This window comes from Heptranchias perlo, chromosome 4 (genome assembly GCF_035084215.1).
Source record: "Heptranchias perlo isolate sHepPer1 chromosome 4, sHepPer1.hap1, whole genome shotgun sequence".
NCBI lineage: Eukaryota > Metazoa > Chordata > Chondrichthyes > Hexanchiformes > Hexanchidae > Heptranchias > Heptranchias perlo.
Window position 1 is genome coordinate 89,093,643 of NC_090328.1, and position 25,351 is coordinate 89,118,993.

The 25,351-nt window shown below is 40.5% G+C and overlaps 1 protein-coding gene and 1 long non-coding RNA gene across 3 annotated transcripts in view; one reads left to right on the forward strand and one right to left on the reverse strand.

Moving 5' to 3' along the window:
• glis3 (GLIS family zinc finger 3) overlaps positions 1-25,351 on the reverse strand; it is a 554,300-nt gene that overhangs the window by 195,000 nt on the left and 333,949 nt on the right. The gene's annotated exons all lie outside the window — the stretch shown is intronic.
• Positions 17,223-25,351, forward strand: part of LOC137321095 (uncharacterized) — a 63,300-nt gene continuing 55,171 nt past the window's right edge. For both annotated transcript variants that reach the window (XR_010962708.1, XR_010962709.1), the window contains exon 1: positions 17,223-17,483. This is a non-coding gene — a long non-coding RNA (uncharacterized lncRNA). The remainder of the gene's footprint in view (positions 17,484-25,351) is intronic.

Consider the following 25,351-nt stretch of genomic DNA (forward strand, 5'->3'; position numbering starts at 1 on the left):
GGGTCTCGACTACTATTGGAACCAGAGGCCTGCATGAGTAAGCCACTGTGGCTTTGCCACCAGTCCAAACTAACGGGAAGAGGAGTCAGGGCCAGATGAGGCCCAAAAAGGTAAGTGGTTTTACTCTTTTTTTTTGACTCCAGGCCCACAAAGAAAGTTTAGGCCTTGCCTGTCTTGGGCTTCCCCCCTCCCCCTATTGTGAGGACCTCCGGGTAACCCTCTACTGGAAGCTTACCTGCATGCCAACATTTGGCTTCTGCCCATCGGCCATTTGCCCCTTCCCACCAGTTTCAGGCGGGAGGCTAACTGAGGCTGTGCATATGAGGTCTGGGAGTTAAAATCTCCTGGGCCTCACGATGCCAAGGTTGGGACGATTTGTCGCCCACCTTGGCCCCCATCTGCCTGCAAAATTCTCACCACCGAGTTAAAAACGGGGCTTATAGCCTACTTTTTGCGCCTGATAATGTTACCTTTTAGGTGTTATATATACAAAGTATAGAAGTACATATCTATGTACTTCCAGTTACTATTGAGGATCTTTGTTCTGTAGGATTTACTGGAACAATCCAGTTACATTAGCCACTCAACAAATAATCCGTACAGCTGAAAACAATGTAAATCAATGAGAATAAGCTGTACTGCTGATTTCCCAATTACTGGGGGCCTGAGAAGGAGAAGTGCAGATGTGCAAAGAAACATTTCTTCCAATTAAAATGCATTAACTATTGCGTAAAAAAGTAAATTATCTAGTAATACAGGAATAATGCATTTGAATACTGGTTAAACAGCTACTTCTGAGACCTTTTTTTGCTTGAAAAGAGCTCCTAAACACATACCAATGATTATAAAACGTAGGCTGACATTTTTAATCAATTAATTTATTTGTGGAGCTAGTCCTCAACCTAAGTCATTTATTAATAATTTTATTTAGATGTGATTACACTCACTACCACATATCAGACACTTTCAGCAGAGATGGTTAAGAATTGGAAGCTTTCAACAGAATGTGACTTGTTGAAATTAAATAGAAGTAACTGACACAAAGCTTTATGTTGACTGAAGCATTTAGATTTTTGAATGACAGAATTTGGCAAATGTTTTACTTAATCCATTTTTTGGCATGAACTACATTTAAGTTAGCCCAAAATTCTTCCTGAATTACATTAACTAATATTTTAGCTTGCTCCTGTACCAATCAATTCCATTCAAGTTTATTGTAGAAGCTTTTGCCAAACACAACTGGGTTACACCTGCATCTTGTTAATTTTGTGCAGTCCACACGAGTCTGCATCTGTCTTAGACTGTAACTACTAAATACACATGAAATGAATGCAGTTCAATTCAATTAAATGTCATCTAAGGTATATTTGATTAAATTATTCAAAGAGTAAATTAAATTAAAATACAAATTCATAACAAACTCATGTCTCAAATTTAATAAAGTGAAACAAGGTAGCTGTAGCATGTAAAAAACGGAGTTCATTTATAGAGCGAGTCCCTTCTATAAAGTTTTGATTTTGCGATATTCCTGAGCCTTTTCTGTTTGCTTTGGGGCTACTTTACATAGACGGTGACTCTGGTTAAGTATGTTGTATGTAGCTTGTTGGGATACTATGGAATGGTTGGATGCTGATTCACAGTTCTGATTCTCTTTATGGTGAGCCTGCAATCTTATCCGGACTGTTAGGGGAAAACAATGGGCAGAGACCAGGTGTGTCCCCAAAGGAAAGAATGAAAAATTGCAGAGGAAGGCACCCAATTCCTCTCGTACGGCTACCAGCAGCTGGTTAGACAGCATGGATAGAGGCCTGCGAGAAGATCACCTCCTTGCTTGGAAGACTGCATGTGGCTTGGGGGGAGAAAACCAAAGAAGTGAAAAACAAGGTTAAAAATGGGAACAGCAATGATTATTTTGAAAGGCAGCTATTTAAAGACTAACAAAATGAACATTTTACAATGTAACAATATTATGGCCAAATATATAGTTAACAAAGAAAATACTAAAAACGCCACGATGCATTTTTATGCTTCATTAAAAAAAAACTTAATTCATCTATTTTGGGGATTTTTATACACTTGTGAATTGTACAAAGTATCCCTCAGAAACTAAAAGTATTATATTTGCCAAAGTTATACAATAACTTCAATTAATTTCAGAAAGTATCAATGAAACTAGTGATCTTCTGACAATGAGTATAAAATAAATTTTCCTCAAATTTTTGAAATGGTGATATAATCTATATCCCATTTTGAAATGGTGTATTGGCCTTTTAAAAATACCCCACCATCATTACTTTTTTTTTACGTACAATTTTCAGTGAACTTCAAGCAACCTTTTGTCAATTGAAACTTTAAATTAATAATAGAAAAGTAATTAGAACTTTAAGACTGATGACCTTAGTTTTTGTTTTGACTAATGATTTATCAGGATTACGATGATTAATAATTGTAACAATATGAAAAGTTATGATTATCATGGGTTTTAAATGGCCTTGAACTTTAAAGTTGTTCAGAAATTTTCTCAGCAATTTTTCACCTTTAACAATATATATGCATAAGGGCTTGTTTTGTGACTTTGCCTTCCTAACAGGGAGCCTTGCCAATTGAGAAAGCATATTAGAATTTCAGGCATGCATTGTCCACGATTTCTCGACCATTATTTTAAATGGTCAGAAAATCGAGCGGAGTACATGCCTAAATTTTCAATATTCGCTCTCGGTGGGCAAGGCTCCTTGTCGGGAGTGCAAAGTTAAAAAATTACCCTGGTAAAGTACTAATTCTTATAGCTTCAGCTTAAGGTTGTCATAAGTAGTGCAGGAGCATTCGTTGAGTCTATAGAATCACTAGTGCGGCAGTAATGTTTGTTGCTGGTGCTGGTCGCAGGTCAGAGGGATTCTCAGACACTACACCACAAAGAGAAACATTATGAGTGTGAAATATATTTTGTATTTGGTGAGGATAATGTCACAATTGAGAACAGATAGGGGTAGATCTTGATTTAGTGCAATGGTGTAAAACAAGTGACAGTGAGTCGGCAGCCCATTTTACATCTCTCTCTTCACTGACTTCAATGGGAATAAAAACCAGGGGAAATGTAAATCGGGTAGTCGACTCGCTATCACCCGTTTTACACTATTGCACAAAGTCAAGATCTACCCCATAATGTGGAATACAACTTTTGAGGTGAGGTTTCCTCTGTGCACTGCATATTGTGGAATTATGAAGCTTTTTATAAAAGAGTGCTCTTATACTTTGATGCACAACGGAAATTATCCTCATACAGAGCCAGTCACCAGAAACACTCTTTAAATGACACGTGAATTTAAATTACATCGAGTTCCTTTTAATTTTGATTACTGACCTACCTCATTTTGAATTACCTATCTAATGTGGTATAAACATAATGCATCTTTGAGATATAATCTGTTTCCCATTTGTGGTGCTGACCATAATTTACTGTTTCCCACGAGTTATAATGTCACACCATTTGTGGGACATAAGTTGTATACCACTAGTAACCATAGAGATGCACATGAACCAGAGACCAGGAATAGGCAGACACTGGCGAATGTGAGAGGAAGCAAATCTAAAGTAAATGTATAGAGGTGAATGTAGAAACATTAGAAATATGAGTCAGAACTGGAGACTGTTGTTGCAGTAGGGAACTATGATGTGGGAACACAGAAACATGGCTAAATCCAGAAAATGGAAATCAATATAACATTCAGGGGTATAGAGTGTTTAGAAAAAACAGAATGCACAAAGAAGCAGGTGGTACAGCCTTACACGTCAGGGACACGTGGGAGGTAAAAGAAGTTGATCTTACAGGAGGTAGAAAGTTAGATTACTAATGGTGAAAAAATCCAAGATAACACTAGGGGTATGCTATAGATCACCTGGTCTGCATAAGGCGCACAATTTGCTCCAAGAGATAAAAAGGAAAAGTCAGAACAGGAACATTATTTTAATGTGAGACTTCAATCAACCAAATATAAACTGGGAAAATCCAAGCTGTTTAGATTCAGAGTTGTTAGACTTAGTGCATTACTGCTTCTTGACCAAATGGGGGCAACTTTGATCTTGAGCAGACATTGAGGTGTACATTGGGCCGGGCTATTGCATTGCCTGCCCTGTGGCATCATCGGGAGACTGGATGCATTTTTGTGGTTGAGTCTCATTGAAATAAAATTGGCGAGTTGCCAGCACTAAAAGAATACTGATAGGCAACTCACTGATCGGTTTGGGCGAGGGCGGGAAATCTAGTGGCTCCTCTGCAAAGTCGAACTGGCAGAATCGTAGGAGGCGGCAGGCAATTTTGAGGGAGGGACAGGGAGGCAATGGCAGTTTGCGCGACGATTCTTGTGGGGCCAAGAGGAACTTACATGCTCCTCCTGGCTCCATAACAATCAGTTAAAAAACTTACCTTCAGTGTTTCCAAAGAGGCTTCCAGTCCCTTTAAGGACCGTTGGTTAGGCTGTTGAATATTCAGTTCCACTGGGCGAATTGTGCGAGGTGCGCACTCTGCCCAGTGAAATTGTACCGGACTCCTAAACACTTTTTAGGACCGCGATTTAAATACTTTAATGAAGCTCCCACCTGTTTCGGGTGGGACGGCCACCCACCTAAATCAAGGCCCGCTGGAAAATCACATCAGGTGACCAAATGAGCACTAAGCTTTTTTCCAGACTTTTGTCTTGTCTTCCAGATTTTTGCCCTGTGCATGCTGAAAATGGGCAGCAGCAAGATGAAATTTCCCCCAGTGCGTCAAGGAAGCCATGGAAAGCGGTGCTAATCTTGAACTGATATTTATAAATGACCCAGAAGATGTACTTGAAATGGAATTTGTAGCATCCATGGGGGACAGAATCTGACAGTCAGAAATACCTAGGACTAGGAGCCAGATGCATAACTTTAAAAGGGCTAAATTTGATGAAATGAGGGAACAACTAAAGTGAATAAATTGCTGGAAGATGTTCAACAATTCAGTATAAAACCTTTACTGTTGTAATGCTGAGCACGCAGGATAAATACACTCCCAAAACCAACAAGCTCAGACTAAGTGAACATGACATTAAATGGATGAATATGCAAATTTAAAATGAGATAAAGTTGAAAATTGGTCTGTACAAATCCTGCGGTGAGAAGGGAGAAGGGCCCAAATGGATTAATACTAGAAAATTCAGAAAATAAGGACTTTTCAGTACTGCACTAAGTTGAGCTGTAAAAAACTAAGGTGAAAAAAGATAGGTAATTTATTGAGAATCTGGAAGAACAATGAAAAGTATGAAAAAATGTACGTGTGTGTTGGCCTGCTCCCTGGTACAAGATGCAAGAAAGGAGAAAGAGAACATTTGATAGGGAGATTCTGATCTCATAACAACATAGAAAGCATAGAATGAGAAAAAGGCCAATTGATAGATGACATTTATCCTGGAGCGCTGAAAGAGACTAGGGAAGTGATTTATGAAGCACTGACAATCATTATGAGGGAGTCATTGGACACTCGGGATGTACCAGAAGATTAGAAACAGGCTAATATGGTGCCGATATTCAAAAAGGATGACAAAACAGACACAGGCAACTACAAACTCATAATCTTACTTCCATTCCATGTAAAATAATGAAATTGATTATCAGAAGTAAATTAGAGGGTCATCTGTACAATAACAATATTGAAACAATAGTGGCGCTGGCCTAGGGAGGTCAGCTGCCCAATAGTTTTGATGAGGCACGAGAAGGGGAGAAAGGATGAAAAGAGAAGAGGAAAATAACTTTTCTTCGATGTGAAGACAGAGGGTAGCTTAATCAAAGAAATAAGCAAATAAAATAAACTGTGCCTGCACCAATTAAAATAAATGGTAATTAAAAAAAAATTAAAATAACATTTGTAAAAAAAAATTACATTTGAAAAATAAAGTCATGAGGTTGGAAAGTTCAACTGTGATATTGTGAGTGTGTTAAATATCTTACATGTTATACTGAGTGTTTCCATCACTAGTTTGGTAGAGGTACTGAGCTCTACTGTATGAGGCAGCTGAGTTGACTTTGATAGATATAATCATTAATGCACAGTATTTCAGTGACTCTGTCATTTCAAGCATGTAACTTAATTCAAATCATGCCCTGCCAGGGTCAGGAACTCTGTACAGCCAATTTCCAAATATGATTCACTGTTCAATCAAAATATTCAGAAAAGAACCCACAGTTAGTATTTCTGATTGTGAGAGTCTCCCTTTAAGTGAATTATCTTTAAACTGTAATTTGGTGACTGAACTCCCTAGGATATGACACAGGTTTTCATATTGTAAATTATATTTTATATTTCCTAAACTTTAATGAAATATGAAGTGGAGCTGTAACACGAGCAAAAATGAACTGGTAAAAAGGGTCAAGTCAGACATCTGTCTCTCTGCCAACCGACTTCTGCTGTCAGGTATCATCACTGCAACTCTCTGACATATGTGCAGCTTTTCGTATTGACCAGAATGATTCAATAGATAATGAGATAAAAGATGGGCATATCAAACTTCAAAAGCTTTAGAAACACCATACGAAACTAGTTATGTGTAACACAATATTTTAAAGTGCTGAAATGATAGGACAGTTTACAGATAAATGCCATTGTACATTAAAGCATTTGGAACTGAAGTTCACAGATGTGTTCTTTAATTTATAGGAGTTGCTTGAAAAATGCTGAATACTTACCTTTCAATCTCTCATATTTAAACCTCAGTGTATTGGACTTCTAAGGAATATTTCCTCTTTTGATGTTAAAATGGACCTACTATTCTCTTTGTTTTCAGTTATTTTCCTAATAGTTGCACAAAGTTTGCATTATGCAGTGTTATTTTTGTAACTAAAATTTTAATTTGTAAATGTGATTGTGTGAGCAATCATTTTAAAGTGGCCATTCTACAAATATATTTTGTCACAAGATTTGCAGATGAAGTTAAGAAAACTGTGACGACACACATTGGGGTATTTAAATGTTCAACGTCAAATAACACCATGATCACAATTTTTTGTACTTTCACAGCCTCGTCACAACGACAACTTGCATTTATATAGCGCCTTTAATGTAGTAAATCATCCCAAGGCGCTTTACAGGAAGGTTATCAAAAAAAATTTGACACCGAGCCACATAAGGACAGGTGACCAAAAGCTTGGTCAAAGAGGTAGGTTTTAAGGAGCACTTAAAGGTGGAGAAAGAAGTAGAAAGGCAGAGAGGTTTAGGGAGGGAATTCCGGAGCTTAGGGCCTAGGCAGCTGAAGGCACGGCTGCCAATGGTGGAGAAATTAAAATCGGGGATGCACAAGAGGCCAGAATTGGAGGAGCACAGAGATCTCAGACGGTTGTAGGGCTGGAGGAGGTTACTTAACATGGAACATTACTTATCCAACAATAATGCATCCAACTAGAACAATTACCTGCCTCAGACCTGACTTAGCAGTCCACAACATAAGCAGTACAACGTTGATGTTTTAATCAATAGAAATAGGTTTGTTCAGGTGCTTTGGTGTGTGAGAAGCACATACTTCCTTTCTATACGAGAAATTCCATGTTACGGCAAGGTATTCGAGTGATTTATGCCCAGGAGCCTCCTGACTACTATTCTCATTCATGCAGTTTGGAGGAAGTATTTCCACAGTAGGAGGAAGGAAAAAATGACAGGAGAGCTCATTGGACCTCTTCTGTTCTTCTAGTGGTTTGTTTCTGTGGGACATTGGCAGAGAGATGCTAGCGGTTGCTTAATCATTGCTTTGGATGAGAATGGTGCAGCCCCGGACTACTGGATGTTTGAACTCATTTTAAATTCATTCTTTTCAAAATACAGACTTTTCCGTACTGCACTATGTTGAGCTGTGAAAAACTAAGGTGACAAAAGATAGGTAATTTATTGAGAATCTGGAAGAGCAATGAAAAGTATGAAAAAATGTATGTGTGTGTTGGTCTGCTCCCTGGTACAGGGAGCATAAGAAAGTAGAAAGGGAAAATCTGATCCTGATCTCATAACAACATAGGAAATCATAGAATGAGAAAAGGCCAAATGACCCATCAATTCATTCTATTCACAGACCGCCGATGATCAGTATGGCAGTGACTCTACCAATCCATTAAATTCCTTAAGCTGAAGTTCTGCAAGAATCTCCCTTTTCACTTCTCAATCTCCAACTTGTCAGGAAAAATGAATTAGGACCAACTTTGTCATGTCTTGCCTTTTTTGTTTCCTTTAATTTCTAATGATTTTTCAAAATCTTTGTTTCAGCAGTGATGTCATCAAAGGTTTAGCGAGATTATGGATCCTTACAGTAAGAGGGAACTCAATTAACATACACACACAGCTGAAATGTGCTGATCATATCACTTAACGTTAATTCAGCTCCCTTATATTGTCAGAATTGGTAAATCATCTAAGATCATCAGGAGGGATGAACCAAATTATTTTTTAAAAAATTTCAAAACAAATGGTTTGTACACTAAACTGGCCTGTACAAAACTGAGGTGGCAATAGACAAGCAATATACTAAGAGGTTTCAACGGTAATGGAAAATGCAGAAACTCTCTCTGAATATTCGATCATGGGCCAGAAATTGCTTTTAAAATAACGGTGAGCCTAACAGCGCTCACTATTATTAGTGGCGAAATCGAAGAGCAAGTTCCGGCGACCGCACATGCGCAGTTAAAAGCGGAAATCTGGAACTTGTTTTTCCTGGTTCACCGATGATCTGTCAACTTTGTCTTAAAGGGACCTCGCCTCTGCAATCAATGGACCAAGGACAACTTGCTGCACTTCCCAGCTGGAAATGAACTAATCTCGCCACAAAATAGCTATGCTGAGTTTTTTAGATCGAAACTTAGTTTTAACAGCATGGTAAGTATTAATGGCTGCCAAACAACCTCTCTGGCACTTAAAATTAACTTTTTAAAATGTGGTGTCTCATTACTCCTGATTTTAATAGTTTTTGGACATTTAAAAACAAATTTTTAAATTAAAAAATTAATTTTTTTTAACTTTTCCTTCTGTCTCTTTTATCTGAGTCTTTTAATCATACCCTCTCTTTATTTCACTTTTTCTATGTCATTCTTTAATACTTTATCGGGCACATCCAGGTTTTTAGTTTGCGTGGTTTATCAATGAACTGCACTTCCTGGTTCTCACAGCGTGGCTTGCTTCAAGCTGATTGATTGAGGGGCCTTAGCGATTTTTTCATCACTCACACAGCCCGGGAAAGAACGCTGATGTTATTTGAACTCGCAGTTCAAGGAAGTTGTAGCCAAAAAGAATGTGGTAACTTAGTGGGCGACTTTAAATCTAATGAGCAGCGACCACTGCTGCTTTGCCACTTGGAGCAATTTCTGGTCCATTACATTGCAGCTAACGAGCAGCTATACATGTGAACAAATTCTAATTCAATTAGCCTGTTGAAATATCTAATGGTTACACATTTCATGTAATTCAAACTCAGAATTCTAAAATACTCATTTGATTGTGTGATCTGCCCTAGTAGTCTCAATCACATTGCTAATCCAGTACAGTAAATTCAAACAGCGATGGGGTTACATGAAAGACAAAATGCAAATAGGTAATTTTTTTGCTTTTTGTATTCCTGTCACTGTTCAACCCACAGTTATTTAGACAAAGTGCAAATCTATTCCCTTTTCAGCTAATGCATATGCAAATATGTTTTACTGAGTTCCACGTTCTCTTCAAAAGCTGATTCAATGCTGTCACCATTACTTTTAACCAGTGGCTTTCTTCAGTTAAATCCATTTGATAAAACAACCTTGTCTAAAGAAAGGATTAGCTGGAGATCCAATTTACAGGATTTAATGCTATAGATGTTCTTCTGGCACAAATATGCAGTCCTTTTCTTGTCCTGTGTATTATCTACAACCTTGTCACACTCAATACGTTCAGCTGAATTATGTCTCGTGTGCTTGTGTCCCTCCATTTTATGCTTTCATGGCTTCTTCACTTTTATGATTGGTAGAGTGGAGAAAGAGGGAGGAAACAGTGGAAGAGCAGAAAGGAAGTTGGATGAAGGACTGATAGCTATAGATGACCATGAATCTTGATCAAAGAAACAGTCTTTGCCAAATTTGCCCAGTACATTCAGGTTAATCTTAAATCACATCTTGCCTACAAAGTTTTCATTCTGTTCATTTAAAACAAAATTAGAATTGTTCACTTTCTGTTGAACAGAGCAAAATCTTTTGTGATTTTACTTGTTACGAAATCAGCCAATCATGAACAGTGACAGGAACATGAAAAACAACAAGATGATATTGCTGGAGTGATCTTGCCATTAAATAATGTTACATTGTGAAACAAAACATTTTCATTGTTGCCTAGAGTTTGAAATCATGAAGAAACAGCCTTGACTGAAGTCTAAGCATCTGCTATTGTCACAGACTTGAAGCATTCTAGCAGAGAAGGAGTTATCAGCAACAATGGCCTGGCAACACTCTGTTGGGAAGAAGTTACCAGTAGCTGGAGCACAGGACATCTATCCAAGGATGCAGGCAATAATATCCAGCATTTGTCATAAGGACCATGAAGTATTAACATTGGTAGCTGAAGGATCTATTGGGATAAAAATATTTGGGAATCTGAAATGTCCATTAAGGCAAAATTTCATCATAAGTTCCAGAATCCTGAAGTGTCTGTTGGTGAAGTCTAAAACATTAACTTCAAGAGCAGCTCAAAACTTATCACAAAATTATCATATTCTGTAAGTGATTTTTTGATGGCCGCAATCCTGAATAGTAACTTGCTCACAGGCATGTCAAAACACAACTCAATGTACTTTTTGAAAAGAAACTTTTGCAATTTTTAAAAATCTTCCACCTCGATTAGACTGCAGTAAATATATTGGGCATGATTTTGACCCGAGCTGGGAAGGGGGTGGGGGCAAATTGCAGATGGGAAACCCGGAAGTACAGGTTTCCCGGACGTCCCTACGGATTTGACATAAGGACGTCTTTTTTTTTGTTGGTTTGCCGTCCAACTGACCTGATTGATGGGTTGGCCTCAGACGGGAGAGCAGCCAGGGAGAGGACGTGTTCAGTTAAGTCTTCAGGTATGTCTTTGTTTGAATGGATGGTGGGGGGGGGGGGGGAAGCATGGGGGGCATAGGTGGGCATGGGTTGGCACAGGGGTCATGGGGGGGGTTGAGTCACTCGGGGGGAGGGATCGGGGGTCGTCGCGGGGGTCCGCGGTTGTTGGGGGGTCAGCGATCATTTGGGGGTCAGTGCAGGTAGACTTGTTGGGCCTGTGAGAAGCACTAATCTTCGTGCCTCCTTTTCCATGGCGCAAAAGAGAAGGCCTGGGAGTCCTGGCCCCCAGGGGTTGAAATTGGAAACTCTAAAAAAAAATTGAGGCCCTCAGCTTCCTCGAAAGGTTTTAATCACTAACCTGCCTCCTGGGAGCAGGTTGGTTGCCCGCCCCTCGTCCCACCCCAGTGAAAACTGGAAGTGGGCGGATTGGGGGTGGGTCTGAAATGGTTGCGATTTTAAATGCCTCCTGCCCCCAACCCACCGGTTTTTCCCTTTTAAAATTGTGCCCATTGTGTCTAGTTTTGGGTGCCTTACCAGGCCAGAGGCAAGGCTGCTCCAAGGTTCTCTGACTCCTCACTCCAGATGCTGCTCAATGGGGTGAGGAGGAGGAGGAGGAGGGAATTTTTTTTTCCATCGGATGGGAGGAGGTGGCCTCCCTCCACCATCAAGAAGGCCTGGCTGGAGGTGGCTGAGGAGGTCAGCAGCAGCGGCAATGTGTGCTGAACCTGGGTCCAGTGCAGGAAGCGATTTAATAACCTAACCAGGTCAGCCAAAGTGAGTATACTTACATATTCTCCCACACTCCATCTTCCGCATCACCTCCACCACCACACAACTCTTTCTGCACTGCCACCACAACGCTCTCACATCACTCCTCACATCCACTCAACCATCATCCTCACCTTGCCTGCACTTACTCACCGCCCCAGTTCCCATTCGAACACTACCACGGAACCCAATCCTCATACAATCTCATGGCTATGTCTCATACACACCCTCCCATGCATCTCCCTCACGGTCACCCCCACCCACACCAATGCATGCAGTGGGTCACCATGCAACCACCACTCAATCACGCCTCTGTGTTTTGCCTTGATAGGAGAAGAGATGCCAGAATGCCCGGGAGAGAGCAAGGACCGGAGGGGGCCGCCACACCAGGTGGTCTTAACAGACGCGGAACAGCAGGCATTCGAAATAAGCCGGACACTGGAGTACCTGTCCGTGGCGGACGCCGAGACTGGGAGTGCACAAGCGGCTGGTGACAGAAATCTAACACTCAGCACTCATGATAGTGAATGATCTTAGCATCAATTGGCATCTGCAGCACCACAACATCTGTCCACATGCTTAATATTGCTTTCTGTTCTCTTGCAGGGCCATCTGTGAGTGCCGTGACGGCGGAGGGCGATTCCTCAGAGGGTGCATCATCACATCTGAGACAGCCATCCACCAGCGCAGATACACACACCTCGGTGGGTCCCCGTCCTCAGTTAGTTGGGCTTGCACATGGTGAGTCACCACGCACATAAGCATGAGCAGACCCTAATGGCAGGGGCAGCCGTGGAGAGTCTGCGTCGGCGGGGGCATTCTTCTCCAGGCTCTGCTCAGCTGGACCCAGATGCTGAACCCTGGGGGCCAGCCATGAAAAGGAGAGTCATCAAGGCCCAGCAGCACATTGCCGAGGTACTGGAACAGTTGCCACGCGCACTTTCCACAATCGCACAGAGGATGGAGGAGTCCAACTCCTGCATGAGTGGAATACTGTCGCAGGGACGTGAAGGCAGCTCAGATAGTGTCGCGGGTAGGTGCGGGAATGTCTGCGATGGAGGAAAGGCTAGTCTCCATCGAGCTTCAAGCACGGCTCAACAACGAGTCCATTCAGGCCCTGACAACGGCCGTTTGGATTCAGGGTGAGCAACATTCTGCCACCTTAAACAGGCTGACAGATACATTACAACTGGCCTTCCATGGCTTCACACAAGTCCTCCAAACTGTCGTCCAGCAGGGTGGAAAGAGTGATGTGGGCCTGGGCCAGGAGAGGGATGATGGTGAAAGGGGACATGGAAGTGGGGACGCCACTCAAAGCCCTCCCACGTCTCACCTGTTGCCCCCCTCTCAACCAGTACCCGCAATGCTGCCCCCTCTCCAGGTGGCCGAGTCTGCCCCTGCACAGGTGCAGGTGGAGCAGTCTTTGAAGGGGCCCTCACGGGCACCGAAACCCAGAGGGCGTCCGCGCAAAGCATCTCATCGGTCAGGGCATGAACAAAAGCAACCTGCCACTACTTCTGCTGGAGCCACAGGGGTAGCACCACGTAGGGGTTCCCGTAAACATAAGGTGCAGGTTTTGTGAGCACAAAGGGGATACACAACGGTGTAAGACAAAATGTTATGTTTTTGATTTTTTTTTTGCAAAACAAACAAAAGTACATAAAAATTTGTTATGACCACTACTGCCACGCCTTTGTCTGGTTTGTGCAATAATTCCCTTTCCTGAGGATCAACATGAAGACCCACACCTGATGCCACCTATTGGGTCACTGCAGAGTGGGTGTAGGTGTATTTGCAGGGCTCTTTTGTGCAGACGACTGAGAGACACCAGCGATATCCCCAGTGGCACCCTGGAAGGATGCGGAGGAGAAGTTGTTGAGGGCAGTGGTGACTTTGACAGCGACAGGTAAGAAGATGCTGCTCGGGCCAGCCGGGAGCAGATCGGCATCAAGGAGGCTGCAGATGTCTACGACTACATGTCGAGTGACTCTGAGCCTCCATGTGCACTGCTCCTCAGAGAGGTCCACGAAGCTGAGCCTCTGTCTGTAGACCCTGTGGCAAGGGTAGTGCCTTCTGCGACGCATCTCTCTCTGCGGTTGCCCTCCCTCGTGCTGTGCAGGTGGATGTGTCACAGCACTGTGTTGTGGAGCTCCATGTGCCAGAGATGGATGGCGTGGCCGGCGAGGCTGGTGATGCTAATTGTCCTCCGAGGCGGTCATGACTGCAGCTACGGCGGCCCCCATCTGGAAGATGTACGTTTGAGGGGGTCCGCAAGGTAGGTAAATGTGTCTGCACACTGGGGTTGAGGTTGCAAGTTTGTGATTTTTTGTGTTAGGAGGAGGGTGGTGGAGGCCAAACTTTGTCCAAAGTGACAGAGTGGCCTCCTGCAATGAGTGAGGGTCCCCCCCCACCACCTGTCAAATGGACCTTTGCAGCTGCCACAGGCTGGTGGCTGCAACACATGCATTTCAACTGGGAGTGTTTCCCCCAGTACGGGAAACACGCTCAGTTTACCTGAAAATCCCACCCCTCCTAAAATATCCTCCAAATCAGGTCTCCTAACAACCTGAAGTATCAAATTAATTGATTTAAGTGAGATCCCGCCGGCTTTAATTGCATGCGGGGGCTGCGCGCGCATCTAAGCGCGTCATTGGGGAACCCGGAAGTGGACAGGTTGGAGCCGGGCTCCAGACCCGCTCTGGGAATCCCCAATTTTCGGAGCCCCCCCTGCCGCCACGAATGCACCCGCTCGGACATCCAAAAATTGAGCCCTATAACAGCTTTTAAAAGTGGATAAATATCTGAAAAAGAAAAAATAGAATGGTATGGAGAAAAAATAAGGGAATGGGACTAAATGGACAGTTCTTTCAGAGAGCTGCACAGGCACAATGGCCCACATGGCCTCGTTCTGTGTTGTAAAATGATTCCATTCTATGATTCTCTCTCTTCATTCCTCCTCCCTCCATCCATCCTCTAAATCCCAGCTCCGTCAATATCCCAGAGCTGCATACTGAGGAAATACATAATTAAATCTTATTACTTTGAAATACTAATTTGCTTGGAAGGCCTCTGTGATTGATCAGAAACAATGCATTGGTCACACACATTGTTTATTGACTTCTCTCAGTACTGAATGTTCTTACACGTGACCTTGCCATAAAGGAAGCATGACATTGACCTTTTCTAAATACATCTCAGTGAGCTTCTTTATGAAACAGTTAAAATTGTAATGAATGTGGTACTTTGACAATGCTATTCCAATGCAGTGAGAAAACAAAATCATCTCCCACTAGCTTGTGCTATAAAAAAAAGAACAGGACCAGAAATGTACAATTGTTTCTATTATATGCTGTGTTGTTAAGTCTTTTTGAAAGGAAAAATAAAATCAATTTAATACAAAAGGGTATTGGCTCGGATAATGGTGGGGGTTCTACAATTGGATTCTGATTTCGGGCTATGAAGGGAAAAATTGTTCAAGGTTTCTGTTCCTCATTGTTATCCAGTGACCCCAGCTGGAAAGTAGGAGTGTGGGGTCTCTTCAGAGAGACACGATCAGGCTCGGCTGTGGTGATTGCTAGGGGTCTATAGCCAACTGAAGCTCATTGTCCAGGCTCATGCATGAAGATCACCTGAGTGAGATACTTGGGCCTTCTGTTCTTTATGGAACCCTACTTTAGCTTTAGAGAAGGGCCAAGGAGAAAAATAAGAGAATTACACAAAAAAAATCAATTAAAATGAAATTAATTAAATGTATTGGTATTTTTTGTCAATCTGAAGAAACAACAACAACAACAACTCGCATTTATATAGCACCTTTAACGTAGTAAAATATCCTAAGGCGCTTCACAGGAGCGTCAGCAAACAAAATTTGACACCGAACCACATAAGGAGGTATTAGGACAGTTGACCAAAAGTTTGGTCAAAGACGTAGGTTGTAAGGAGCGTCTTAAAGGAGGAGAGAGAGGTAGAGAGGTAGTAAGGTTTAGGGAGGGAACTCCAGAGCTTCGGACCTAGGCAGCTGAAGGCACGGCCGCCAATGGTGGAGCAATTAAAATTGGGGATACGCAAGAGGCCAAAATTGAAGGAGCGCAGACATCTCGGAAGGTTGTAGATCACTAACGGCAACTATCCTCTGTTTGATGTGTAATTGGCCTGCCAGTGAGGATTTGGAATTTTAACACATTCCTGGCTTGGCTGAGCTGACCAATTATTCTGCTGTTTCCATCAACACTGAAGACTTTTCTTCTCTGGGGTCATTAAGCTTGTCAAAACTAATTTGTCACCACAACTGTGGACCCTCTGTGTATTTGACAGCAGCACAAGTATCCACCTGCTCTGCAAAACAGCACTGGGCACAACAAGGAAAGTGAGTGACTAATTAACTGCGGCATGCTACGATCATAGGTCAATCCAGTGAACCTCAAAACTATTGGAGTAAAAGTAATTTCCAGAGCATGATATTGTTGTGATGATACAAAAACCCAGCTTTATTTTACCTAAAGTGATCACTCTAATGCCCATGGATGTAAAATACTTAGAAATGGGATTAGAGCATAGGAATCAATCACTAGCTCCTGACTAACTCAATTATATTCATTCTTCATTATCTGTCTAATTTCCACAGTTTTCCAGTTTCTTATTGATGTAATGAAATCTGATGGAAGTGTTTTCTTTTCTGAGCAAAAGCTTTTTGGAAGAAAAGAACTGACTTAAAACTTTCCCAGTCCTACCCCTCCCCCTTTTTGTAATGATGTCATTGATTCCATAATCTGTTGCATCAGCATGTTTTTCCCTCCTTTCTTTGCTAATTGCCGCTCAAAACTTGGCAAACCTGATCTTAATGGAATTCAGCCGTTTCTCACTGTATTCGCAGCCAAAGCCTGCTGAGATCTGAATTTTAAGTTGTTTTCCTTTGTTTCTGCAATAGTTGATGTTATTGAGATCCAGCAATGATTTGTGCTGAGGTTATTCTCATATTTCATTCAGCCCGTTCTCTTTTCTTCTACAATTCTTGGGCGAATCAACTTTCAAGGATTATTTTAAGCTTTACAAACTTAAGATGTTGCCACTGCAGACAGGGCATAAAAATGACATTTTATAAACGAACAATGAGAAACAAAAACTAATGTTTTAATGCTATAGTATGCACTGAAAAGCAATTGTACATTTCGTGATCACTCCAGAAAAAGTAGTCTCGCTTTGTTTGCAATATACACACATTATACATGTATACCATGACCATGCAAATATTTAACAGAATAGAAAACAAGAAACTCAATGGAATGTGGAAAGGTAAAGACAAAGTTAATTAATTACTATAAAATTCATAGCTGGTGCTAGTGTAAAAGTCATACCCATGATCTTTACGGCAGATGACAAAAGTACTAATGCAAGCATTCCTTAAATTTTCTCTTCCTCCTGCAATCTTCAGGCTTTTAAATCAATGCTTGGCAATACCTTATCAACACTTTCTCATTTACCTCATCTTCTCTGATACTTTTCAACCATGGTGGTGTTCTGTACTACAAATCTTTGCCTATCTCTTTAATTTCTCAATAGCAAACCACATTCAACTATTGCAGAAACAAAGGAAAACAACTTAAAATTCAGATCTCACTATGTTGAACAACATGGCTAATGGAAACCTGTAAACAACTGTGAGTTATGTAGTCTCCTTTATTAATAACATAAAAGTGTATTCAGAAACTATGCAGTATTCTCTATTTATCTGGCAGAAATATTAAATGCTGCAGAAATAATGGTTTTGTGAGCTGCTCTGCATTGATACTAGTTTCTGTGGATTTACCGACAGTATTTCACACAGCAAAAGCGCTGGCAACAGCAAAATGTTGAACAAGAATGAATTATAATTGTTTGAATATTGAATTCACTTTATATGTAATAACACACTAATTAATTTAATGGCTTACGTGATCATTTTGATGTTCAAATATGTAAAAAATTACAACTGAGTAATTATTATGGTTTTAATTTCAAAGTTAATTATTTCCTGATGGTCTGATCCACAAAATGTGTCTCAGAGTTTGTTTAACATTTAAATGAGTTTCTCCACATAAAGCATTATTGAATCCCTGGCATTGCTTCAATAATGCAAAAGACTGTGGAATAACTTATGAATGTTGGTGTGATAGGCCTGGATTTCCACCATTTCATGTTTACATGGATAATATCCTGAGGTATTACTACAATATATATCACATTATTCAAAATACAATGCTCATATTTAAAGTTCAACCAAGGATTAGTATCTAGTCCCAAACACCACAAGCATAGTGTGGTGAAGTTAATTTAAGGCCAATGAACTGGAAGACAATAATAATTATTCTACATCCTTTTTTTGTTGGCAAAATGTGTTTGCACCAATGTGAAAAAGTGTGCGGTCATCCACTTTCGACCCAAGAAAGATAGATCAGAGTATTTTCTAAATTGTAAGAAGTTGCGAACTGTGGAGGAGCAGAGAGATTTAGGGGTCCATGTATGCAAATCACTAAAAGCTAGTGCACAGGTATAAAAAGTAATCAAAAAGGCTAATGGAATGCTAGCCATTATCTCAAGGAGGCTGGAATACAAAAGGGTGGAAGTTATGCTACAGTTGTATAAAGCTCTGCTTAGGCCCCATCTGGAGTACTGGGCACTCACCTCAGGAAGGGCGTATTGGCCTTGGAGGGGGTGCAGCGTAGATTCATCAGAATGATACCGGAGCTAAAAGGGTTAAATTATGAGGACAGGTTGCATAGACTAGACTTGTATTCCCTTGAGTATAGAAGATTAAGGGGTAATCTAATTAAGGAGTTTAAGGTGATTGAAGAATTTGATAGGGTAGATAGAGAGAAACTATTCCCTCTGGTGGGGGAGTCCAGAACAAGGGGTATAACCTTAAAATTAGAGCTATTCAGGGGTGATGTCAGGAAGCACTTCTTCACACAAAGGGTAGTGGAAATCTGGAACTCTCTTCCCCAAAAAGCTGAGACTAGGTCAATTGAAAAATTCAAAACTGAGATAGATAGAATTTTGTTAGGTAAGGGTTATGGAGCAAAGGCAGGTATATGGAGTTGAGATACAGATCAGCCATAACCTAATTGAGTGGTGGAACAGGCTTGAGGGGCTGACTGACCTACTCCTGTTCCTATGTTCCTAAGGGTGTTTATACTAGTGGTGGCACCTTTATTCATAGAGCAGTGGCATCCTTTGGATAGTTTTACACTGATCCTTACTCAACACTCAGCTTTTATCCATGACTCTCAATAGCTGCCTGTGCATTAGAGATGGGCAACTGTCTCAGCTGACAGATGACACTATGGAAACTCCTGTCATTTCCCTTCTAGGCATTCCTTCAGCATGGCCAGAGAGCTGCACGAGAGCAGACCTCTCGGCAACAAAGAGGCGAATATGGCGAATCCAGAGGAAACAGATTGCTGTAGATTATAGCTCAAGCACCAGTCAAAGTATATGAGACAAACTAAGCCTGAGCTTAGAATCTTGACCAAGGAATGCTCTGCTGCAGAAGACCCTGGACTGGCCACATTCTCCATGAAAGTCTGTAGCTTAGTAAGGTCATACAGCACTGCACAGATGCAGGGTGTGAAATCCTCCATCGAGCTCTCGTACAGTACAGGCTGCATAGTACAGTTTTCAAATGACAAATGCTGATGTTGTGCTACCTAAGAATATGTGTATTATAAAGATCAGGTGTTGGCAAAGTGCTTTGCATTCTCCATCTGTGATGGTCCACCAAATTTACAGCGAGGAGCAGTAAAGAAGCTTGACAAGCCGACTTACTATCTTGGCAATCTCACATGGGCCAAAAAATGTTTTTTCAACCTGTTCTCTGGTTCAGGCCACATGTGAAATTGGATTGATGTGCTCTTCCACCTTCATCTAGGTTCCACTGGTGGTTCTCCTTATTGGTGGTTGGTTCTCTGCTCCAAATAGCAAATTATTCTGCACCCAGTTTTTTGGGGGAATTAAACCTGAAGCGCAGCTCTTTTTTAAAAATAATTGTGCTTATCAAGGTGAGGGATATTAGTGTTGGCAATTGGTACTATTCCTATTTCAGCAGCCAAATGCGGTAAGAAGCTTCCACTACTCTGCCCAACCTCAGAATAGGTTCAGCACTGTGACGTTTTTTCCACTTTCTGTACCAGCTGTCCTTTCTCATCTCTGAGTGAAATGGCCAATTAGTCTTAAATTAGGGACAGTTTTATGCTGTAGGCTCATGCTGACTAGGAAATGGATTGAAACTGCCCAAACTCATTTCCCAGAGAAATCTTACAGACAGTAGACAGAGGAGACTTTCATCACATCAATGTGGATTTGAACACAAGTTACAGAAATGAAAGGACAGTGTCTAACCCATTATATCCAAAAGTTCAGCTTTAAGGACAGCCAGCAACCCTTTAAGAGCTGCTGGTCCCAGAAATCCACTTCCATAACTTTGGCATATTTCTGATACATCATGCACTAAGTACTGTCAAAATATGGTAATAAGCTGACCTGACCTAAGCTCAGTGGGGCTGAGACACACTGCTAGGCAAGCCCAACGACACTGTGCAGGGGCCACATTTTCAACCCCATATTTACAGTTTTTAATATGTATCATAATAATAGTATTTGAATAATTATAAGTGCTTTGAAATTATAGGGTGACTTTATAGAAATGTGTAAAAGAAAGAAAGACTTTATATAGCACCCTTCATGACCTTATGACGTCCCAAAGCGCTTTACAACCAATGAAGTACTTTTGAAGTGAAGTCACTGTTGTAATGTATGAATGTTGTAGTGTAGACCAATTGCTTAACATTTATTTTGGCTTGTTTAGCCATAAATAGATTAACTGTCAAAGAAATGATAGCTTCTGGACTGTAATACTTCATGGAAATCAGAATTTAAGTACCAGTGATAATTAAAAGCACAATTTGGTAGCTAGTCAGCTTGTTAATCTATAGCATTGTTAACACACACATTTTATATATGTGTTCTGTGTTTGACACATTGGGTGGTACAGTGTGTTGATACCTCGTGCCACTGAATATATGCCTGGAACTCCCCTTATAATTTGTTTCTAGTAAGAGTCTGGTCTGTGGGAACAACAACTCACCCAAGCTGTTCTCATGTCCTTGTAGTTCCTAGCTTAAGTGTTGTATTAAGAAGTTTGGGTGTAGGATATAGAAAGAATATAGAAAGAACTTGAATTTATATAACACATTATTACATCCTCAGTATGTCCCAAAGCATTCTACAGCCAATGGATTATTGTTTGAAGTACAGTCGTTGTTGTTAGGTAGGCAATGTGGCAGCCAATTTGTGCCCAGCAAGGTCCTACAAAATTGCAAATGACTGCATGACGAGATGTATAAAATAATAAATTGGATTTAAAAAAAAACTCTGCCCACACTTCACCCCTCCGCTGCTGAAATCCTCATCCACACTTTGACATCTACAGTTGATCATTCCAATGCCCTCCCTGCTGGTCTCCCATCCTACACCCTCCATAAACTCCAATTTGTTTAAAATTTAACCACCCCTTTCTTGACCCCCAAACCCCTGTTCTTGCTGACCTATATTGGCTCTCTGTCTTCCATGCATTAAATTCAAAAGTCCTCGACTTCAAATCTCTTGATGATCTTCTTCCACTTTACTTCTGCAACCTTCTCCTGCCCTATATCCCTTCCCACACCTTTTAGTTCTCTGAATCTGTCCTTTGGTGCATCCATTCTCCCTTTGTCCCACCATTGGGGCAGAGTCTTCAGCTGTTTCAGCCTAATCTCTGGAACTCCATTCCTAAACCCTTCCTTGTCTCCACTTTTAAAAACCTTCTCAAAATCTACCTTTTGATGCAGCTTTCAGTGACTGCTCCTAATCTCTTCCTCCTTGCCTCAGCATCCATTCCCTTATCTATTTTTAATTGTGAAGTGCTTTGGAACTTTTTTTATATTAAAGATAATATATAAATGCAATTTGTTCTTGAAGTCTGAGATTTTGGTCTTTTTATTTAGAGATAAATCCTAAATATTTGTAGTGGTGTAACAGTAGACTATTTCAGTGAGGCCAGGTTTGAATGACTGATGTTTACATTTGGTAAAGTACAATAACTTGAGTGGTAGAGGAGGAAGGGAAAAGAAAATTAGTAGTGAATCCTCTTCTGCCATGCTTCCTGATGGCTAATAGAGAACAACATCGAAAGCAGGTGTGGATACGTCCAGAACCCTAATAATCTAGTTTCATCTGAAGGTAAAGAGCATGTATTTGGGAAGGCAGTGAGGTGAGATAAAATGTGGTAGGGAGAATTATAAAAGAATATACATACAAATAAAGCATTAAGTCTAGGAAGAATAAATGCACGTGGGATGCTGCAGTGCACCTTCATTAAAGAAAAGCTATGATTATTAGAAGAAAGACCACCCATATTGAGGAAGCACATGAGTCATGTAAAGATACTCTTAGAAGACCAGATGTTGTCCTCCTTGTCCAATAAGTTTGATATAACAGCTGCATAATGATCTGCAGTTGCAATATTTAACATGTGTTCTTATATGGAAAATTCAAACAGTTCTTGGTTTAAAACCTTTAAGGCCATGGAAAAAGGCCACCGAGTCCAGTAGCTGCAACTGTAGAACACTGGACTCCCAACTAGAGGGTCTATGTTTAAGTCCCAGCCCTGACTGATACTTGAACCTATCTATCCTTTTAGTTTTATTAAATCTTGCCTTGCTAGATGCAATGCTTTTCAGTCAGGGAGTACTCCATCTCAGAGAAAGGAAAGGGGAGGAAAAAGAAGCAGGAGCACACTTTTGGCTAAAGATGCAGTGTGAAGGTAGATGGCAGTAGAGAGGACTTAAGGTAGCATTGGGTGGGGACAAATGGACAAAAAACATAAACAGATGAAATTTTTTTTATCATTGATCATGTCTCTTTAAATGCAGAAAAAAAAGTACTGAATTTGTATATTTAGTAGAATATTGAAAGGAAGAATTATATATGCTTTGACATCTTTGTGAAAGAAATTTACCTTTAAATTTAAGATACCTTTCATTAGATTCAGAAAATCATCACAACAAAAGAAGAAATAAAGCTATGTTGCTGCTAATGTTGGCTCTGTGCCATAACAATTAACAAATGTACACTGGTCCACATTCCAGAACTACTTCAGAGCAAGTCAACAAGAACAATTCAATCAACCGACATCAAGACCTGACCTGTACTTGGTGACCCTAACTTGAAACAGTTTCACATCTCTGAAATGACGTCTTAACACTGCATAGTTTCTCTTTTACATTGATTTTGTTATAAAGTAAATCTTTTTTTAAAAAGTGGTTCACTGAGTTTCAATTTTAACTGATTCTAAAAGTGATTTCTGCATGTGTGTGTATGGATTTAGAAGTGCAGTCATTGGTAACTGTAGTAGGTGCTGCAGTAAAATGAAAAAAATAGAAATTAGTAGCTTTAGAAGAATCACAAAAATCTAAGGAGTCTAAATGGTTCTTTTTCGTACATTTTAGTACAAGCCAAGAAAAAGCTATTGAATCTTTAAAGAATTCCTTTATGTTGGTGCATTTAGTTGATTTAGATTTTTTTGACTGCTTGCAGTCTCCTGTTAAATCAATAATAATATGAAATCAAAATTCTGCTGGAACATGCATAATTGACAATATCATCATACAATAATTGAGGCACCAAAATAAAGGTGAACGTAACTTTTCTTGGCAATGTATCTTATTGCTTTTGGTTTTAAAGTGTAGGTTGTTTAGCACCAGAGTTTAGTTGTGTGTTAGTGGTTAATGCATTTGTCACTTCAAACTAACAGTTACAAATTTCAGCTTTGTTCTAGATATTCTTTCAGGTTCAGTGTCACTTGTCTCTCCCATAAGAGAATCCTACGTTCCTTAAGATCGGGAGTTTATCTTTACTGTGTAATATCTAGTCATTTGACAGCACGACCTGGGAATGTAAGAATTAAACCCTCGTGTTATATGAACTGAATATCATAATCTCACACATGCCTCCACATGTGCTTCTCCAACCTTCCAAGAAATGAACTGATTAAGACTTCAGTGAGACGAGGTCATGTTTAGTAGCAGGGAGAGGGGAGAAAAAAAAATGTTTATAGTGGTGAGGGAGAGAGAGAGATAATCTATTCATGTGTAGGGGGAGAAAACGAGAGAGAGAAAGAGCCCCCTTTGAGCAGGAAGAGAAAAGAGAGGGACAGGTATGCCTGGAATTTTCAAAGCCATGCTGAGAGAGAATGACAGATACCTTGTTGGATTTGAGAAAAAAAAGTGTAAGAGATACCCTAGTTGGGCTGAGAGCAGATAAGGGGACGGAGACCTTTTCACTGGGGGAAAGAGAGAGAGGTACATATTCTGTTCTGAAGGATCTTGAGTGGGAATGTATTTGGGGGGAAGATTCTGTTGAAAGCAAAGAGAAACAAACATCTTGTTTAGTAGGAGGGTAGAGACAAGGGACATCTCTGGATCTGCTGGGAAAGCAATCATTTATCAATTGGGACTTTAAACCACTTAGGTATTCCCAATTTATATTTGGTTGATTGAAGTCTCCCATTAAAATATTTTTCCTTTTCGCACATACTCTTCTTCACAATGCAACTGGTCTATGTTGACCTGATGGTCTGTAGCGTACCCTGAGTGTTAACCTTATCTTTTTTTTGCATTAAAGACGTCTAAACAGAGCAGATCATTGTGTAACTTTCCACCTCCCAAAGGCAGGTGGGGGGAGGGGAAGGGAGGCTGTTAGTTATAGTGCACAGGCCGACAGCACTACAGTGCCCATAACCTTTGCTTTGTCCAGTATTCTAGGTCACTTCTTAATACCAAATGGAGTGAATTGAATTGGCCGGACAGTGGCTTCTACAACAGTGTGGTCCTCAGAAGGGGGCTGTGTGGGATTATCCATTTAACACTTTTAGCTGGAGATGTTTGTAAGATGGTTTATGGATTTTTATAGAAAATTCACTAAAATGTTATAACTGGCTCAGAAAGATAAAACCCTTATTGTTATCTAACATTCCACCTGATAGCTTTATCAGGTAACATTTTTCCTTTGTTTTAAAGTGGCCTGCTATTTCATTTTATCAAACAAAATTATGATAGGCTGTGTTCAACTTCCCTTCTTATCAAGTTGTCAGTGAGAGCTCAGAATTTAATTATGCAGCCTATAAAGGTAATATCAATAATAACAACAGCTTGGGGCCAGATAATTTCTTCCTATTAGCATCTCTTGCTGCTTTGTTCTCTAGAGAAAGCAAAGGTAAGTGATCCTTCTAGTGACAACATGTTCCTATCATAACAAGGTGTAGGAAGATATCACTGAGAAAGGTCATTCTTATAAGAAAAAACATTTTTAATGCACAGTGCTCTGCTGCCATGCACTTTTTTTATATTAATTCTTGAAAGCAACATGCTGAACAAGCCATTAGCTGATATTTTATAGGGTTTTTATTTTCATTGGTGTGAAAATTACTTCCATAGATCATTAGTAACTACTGTAG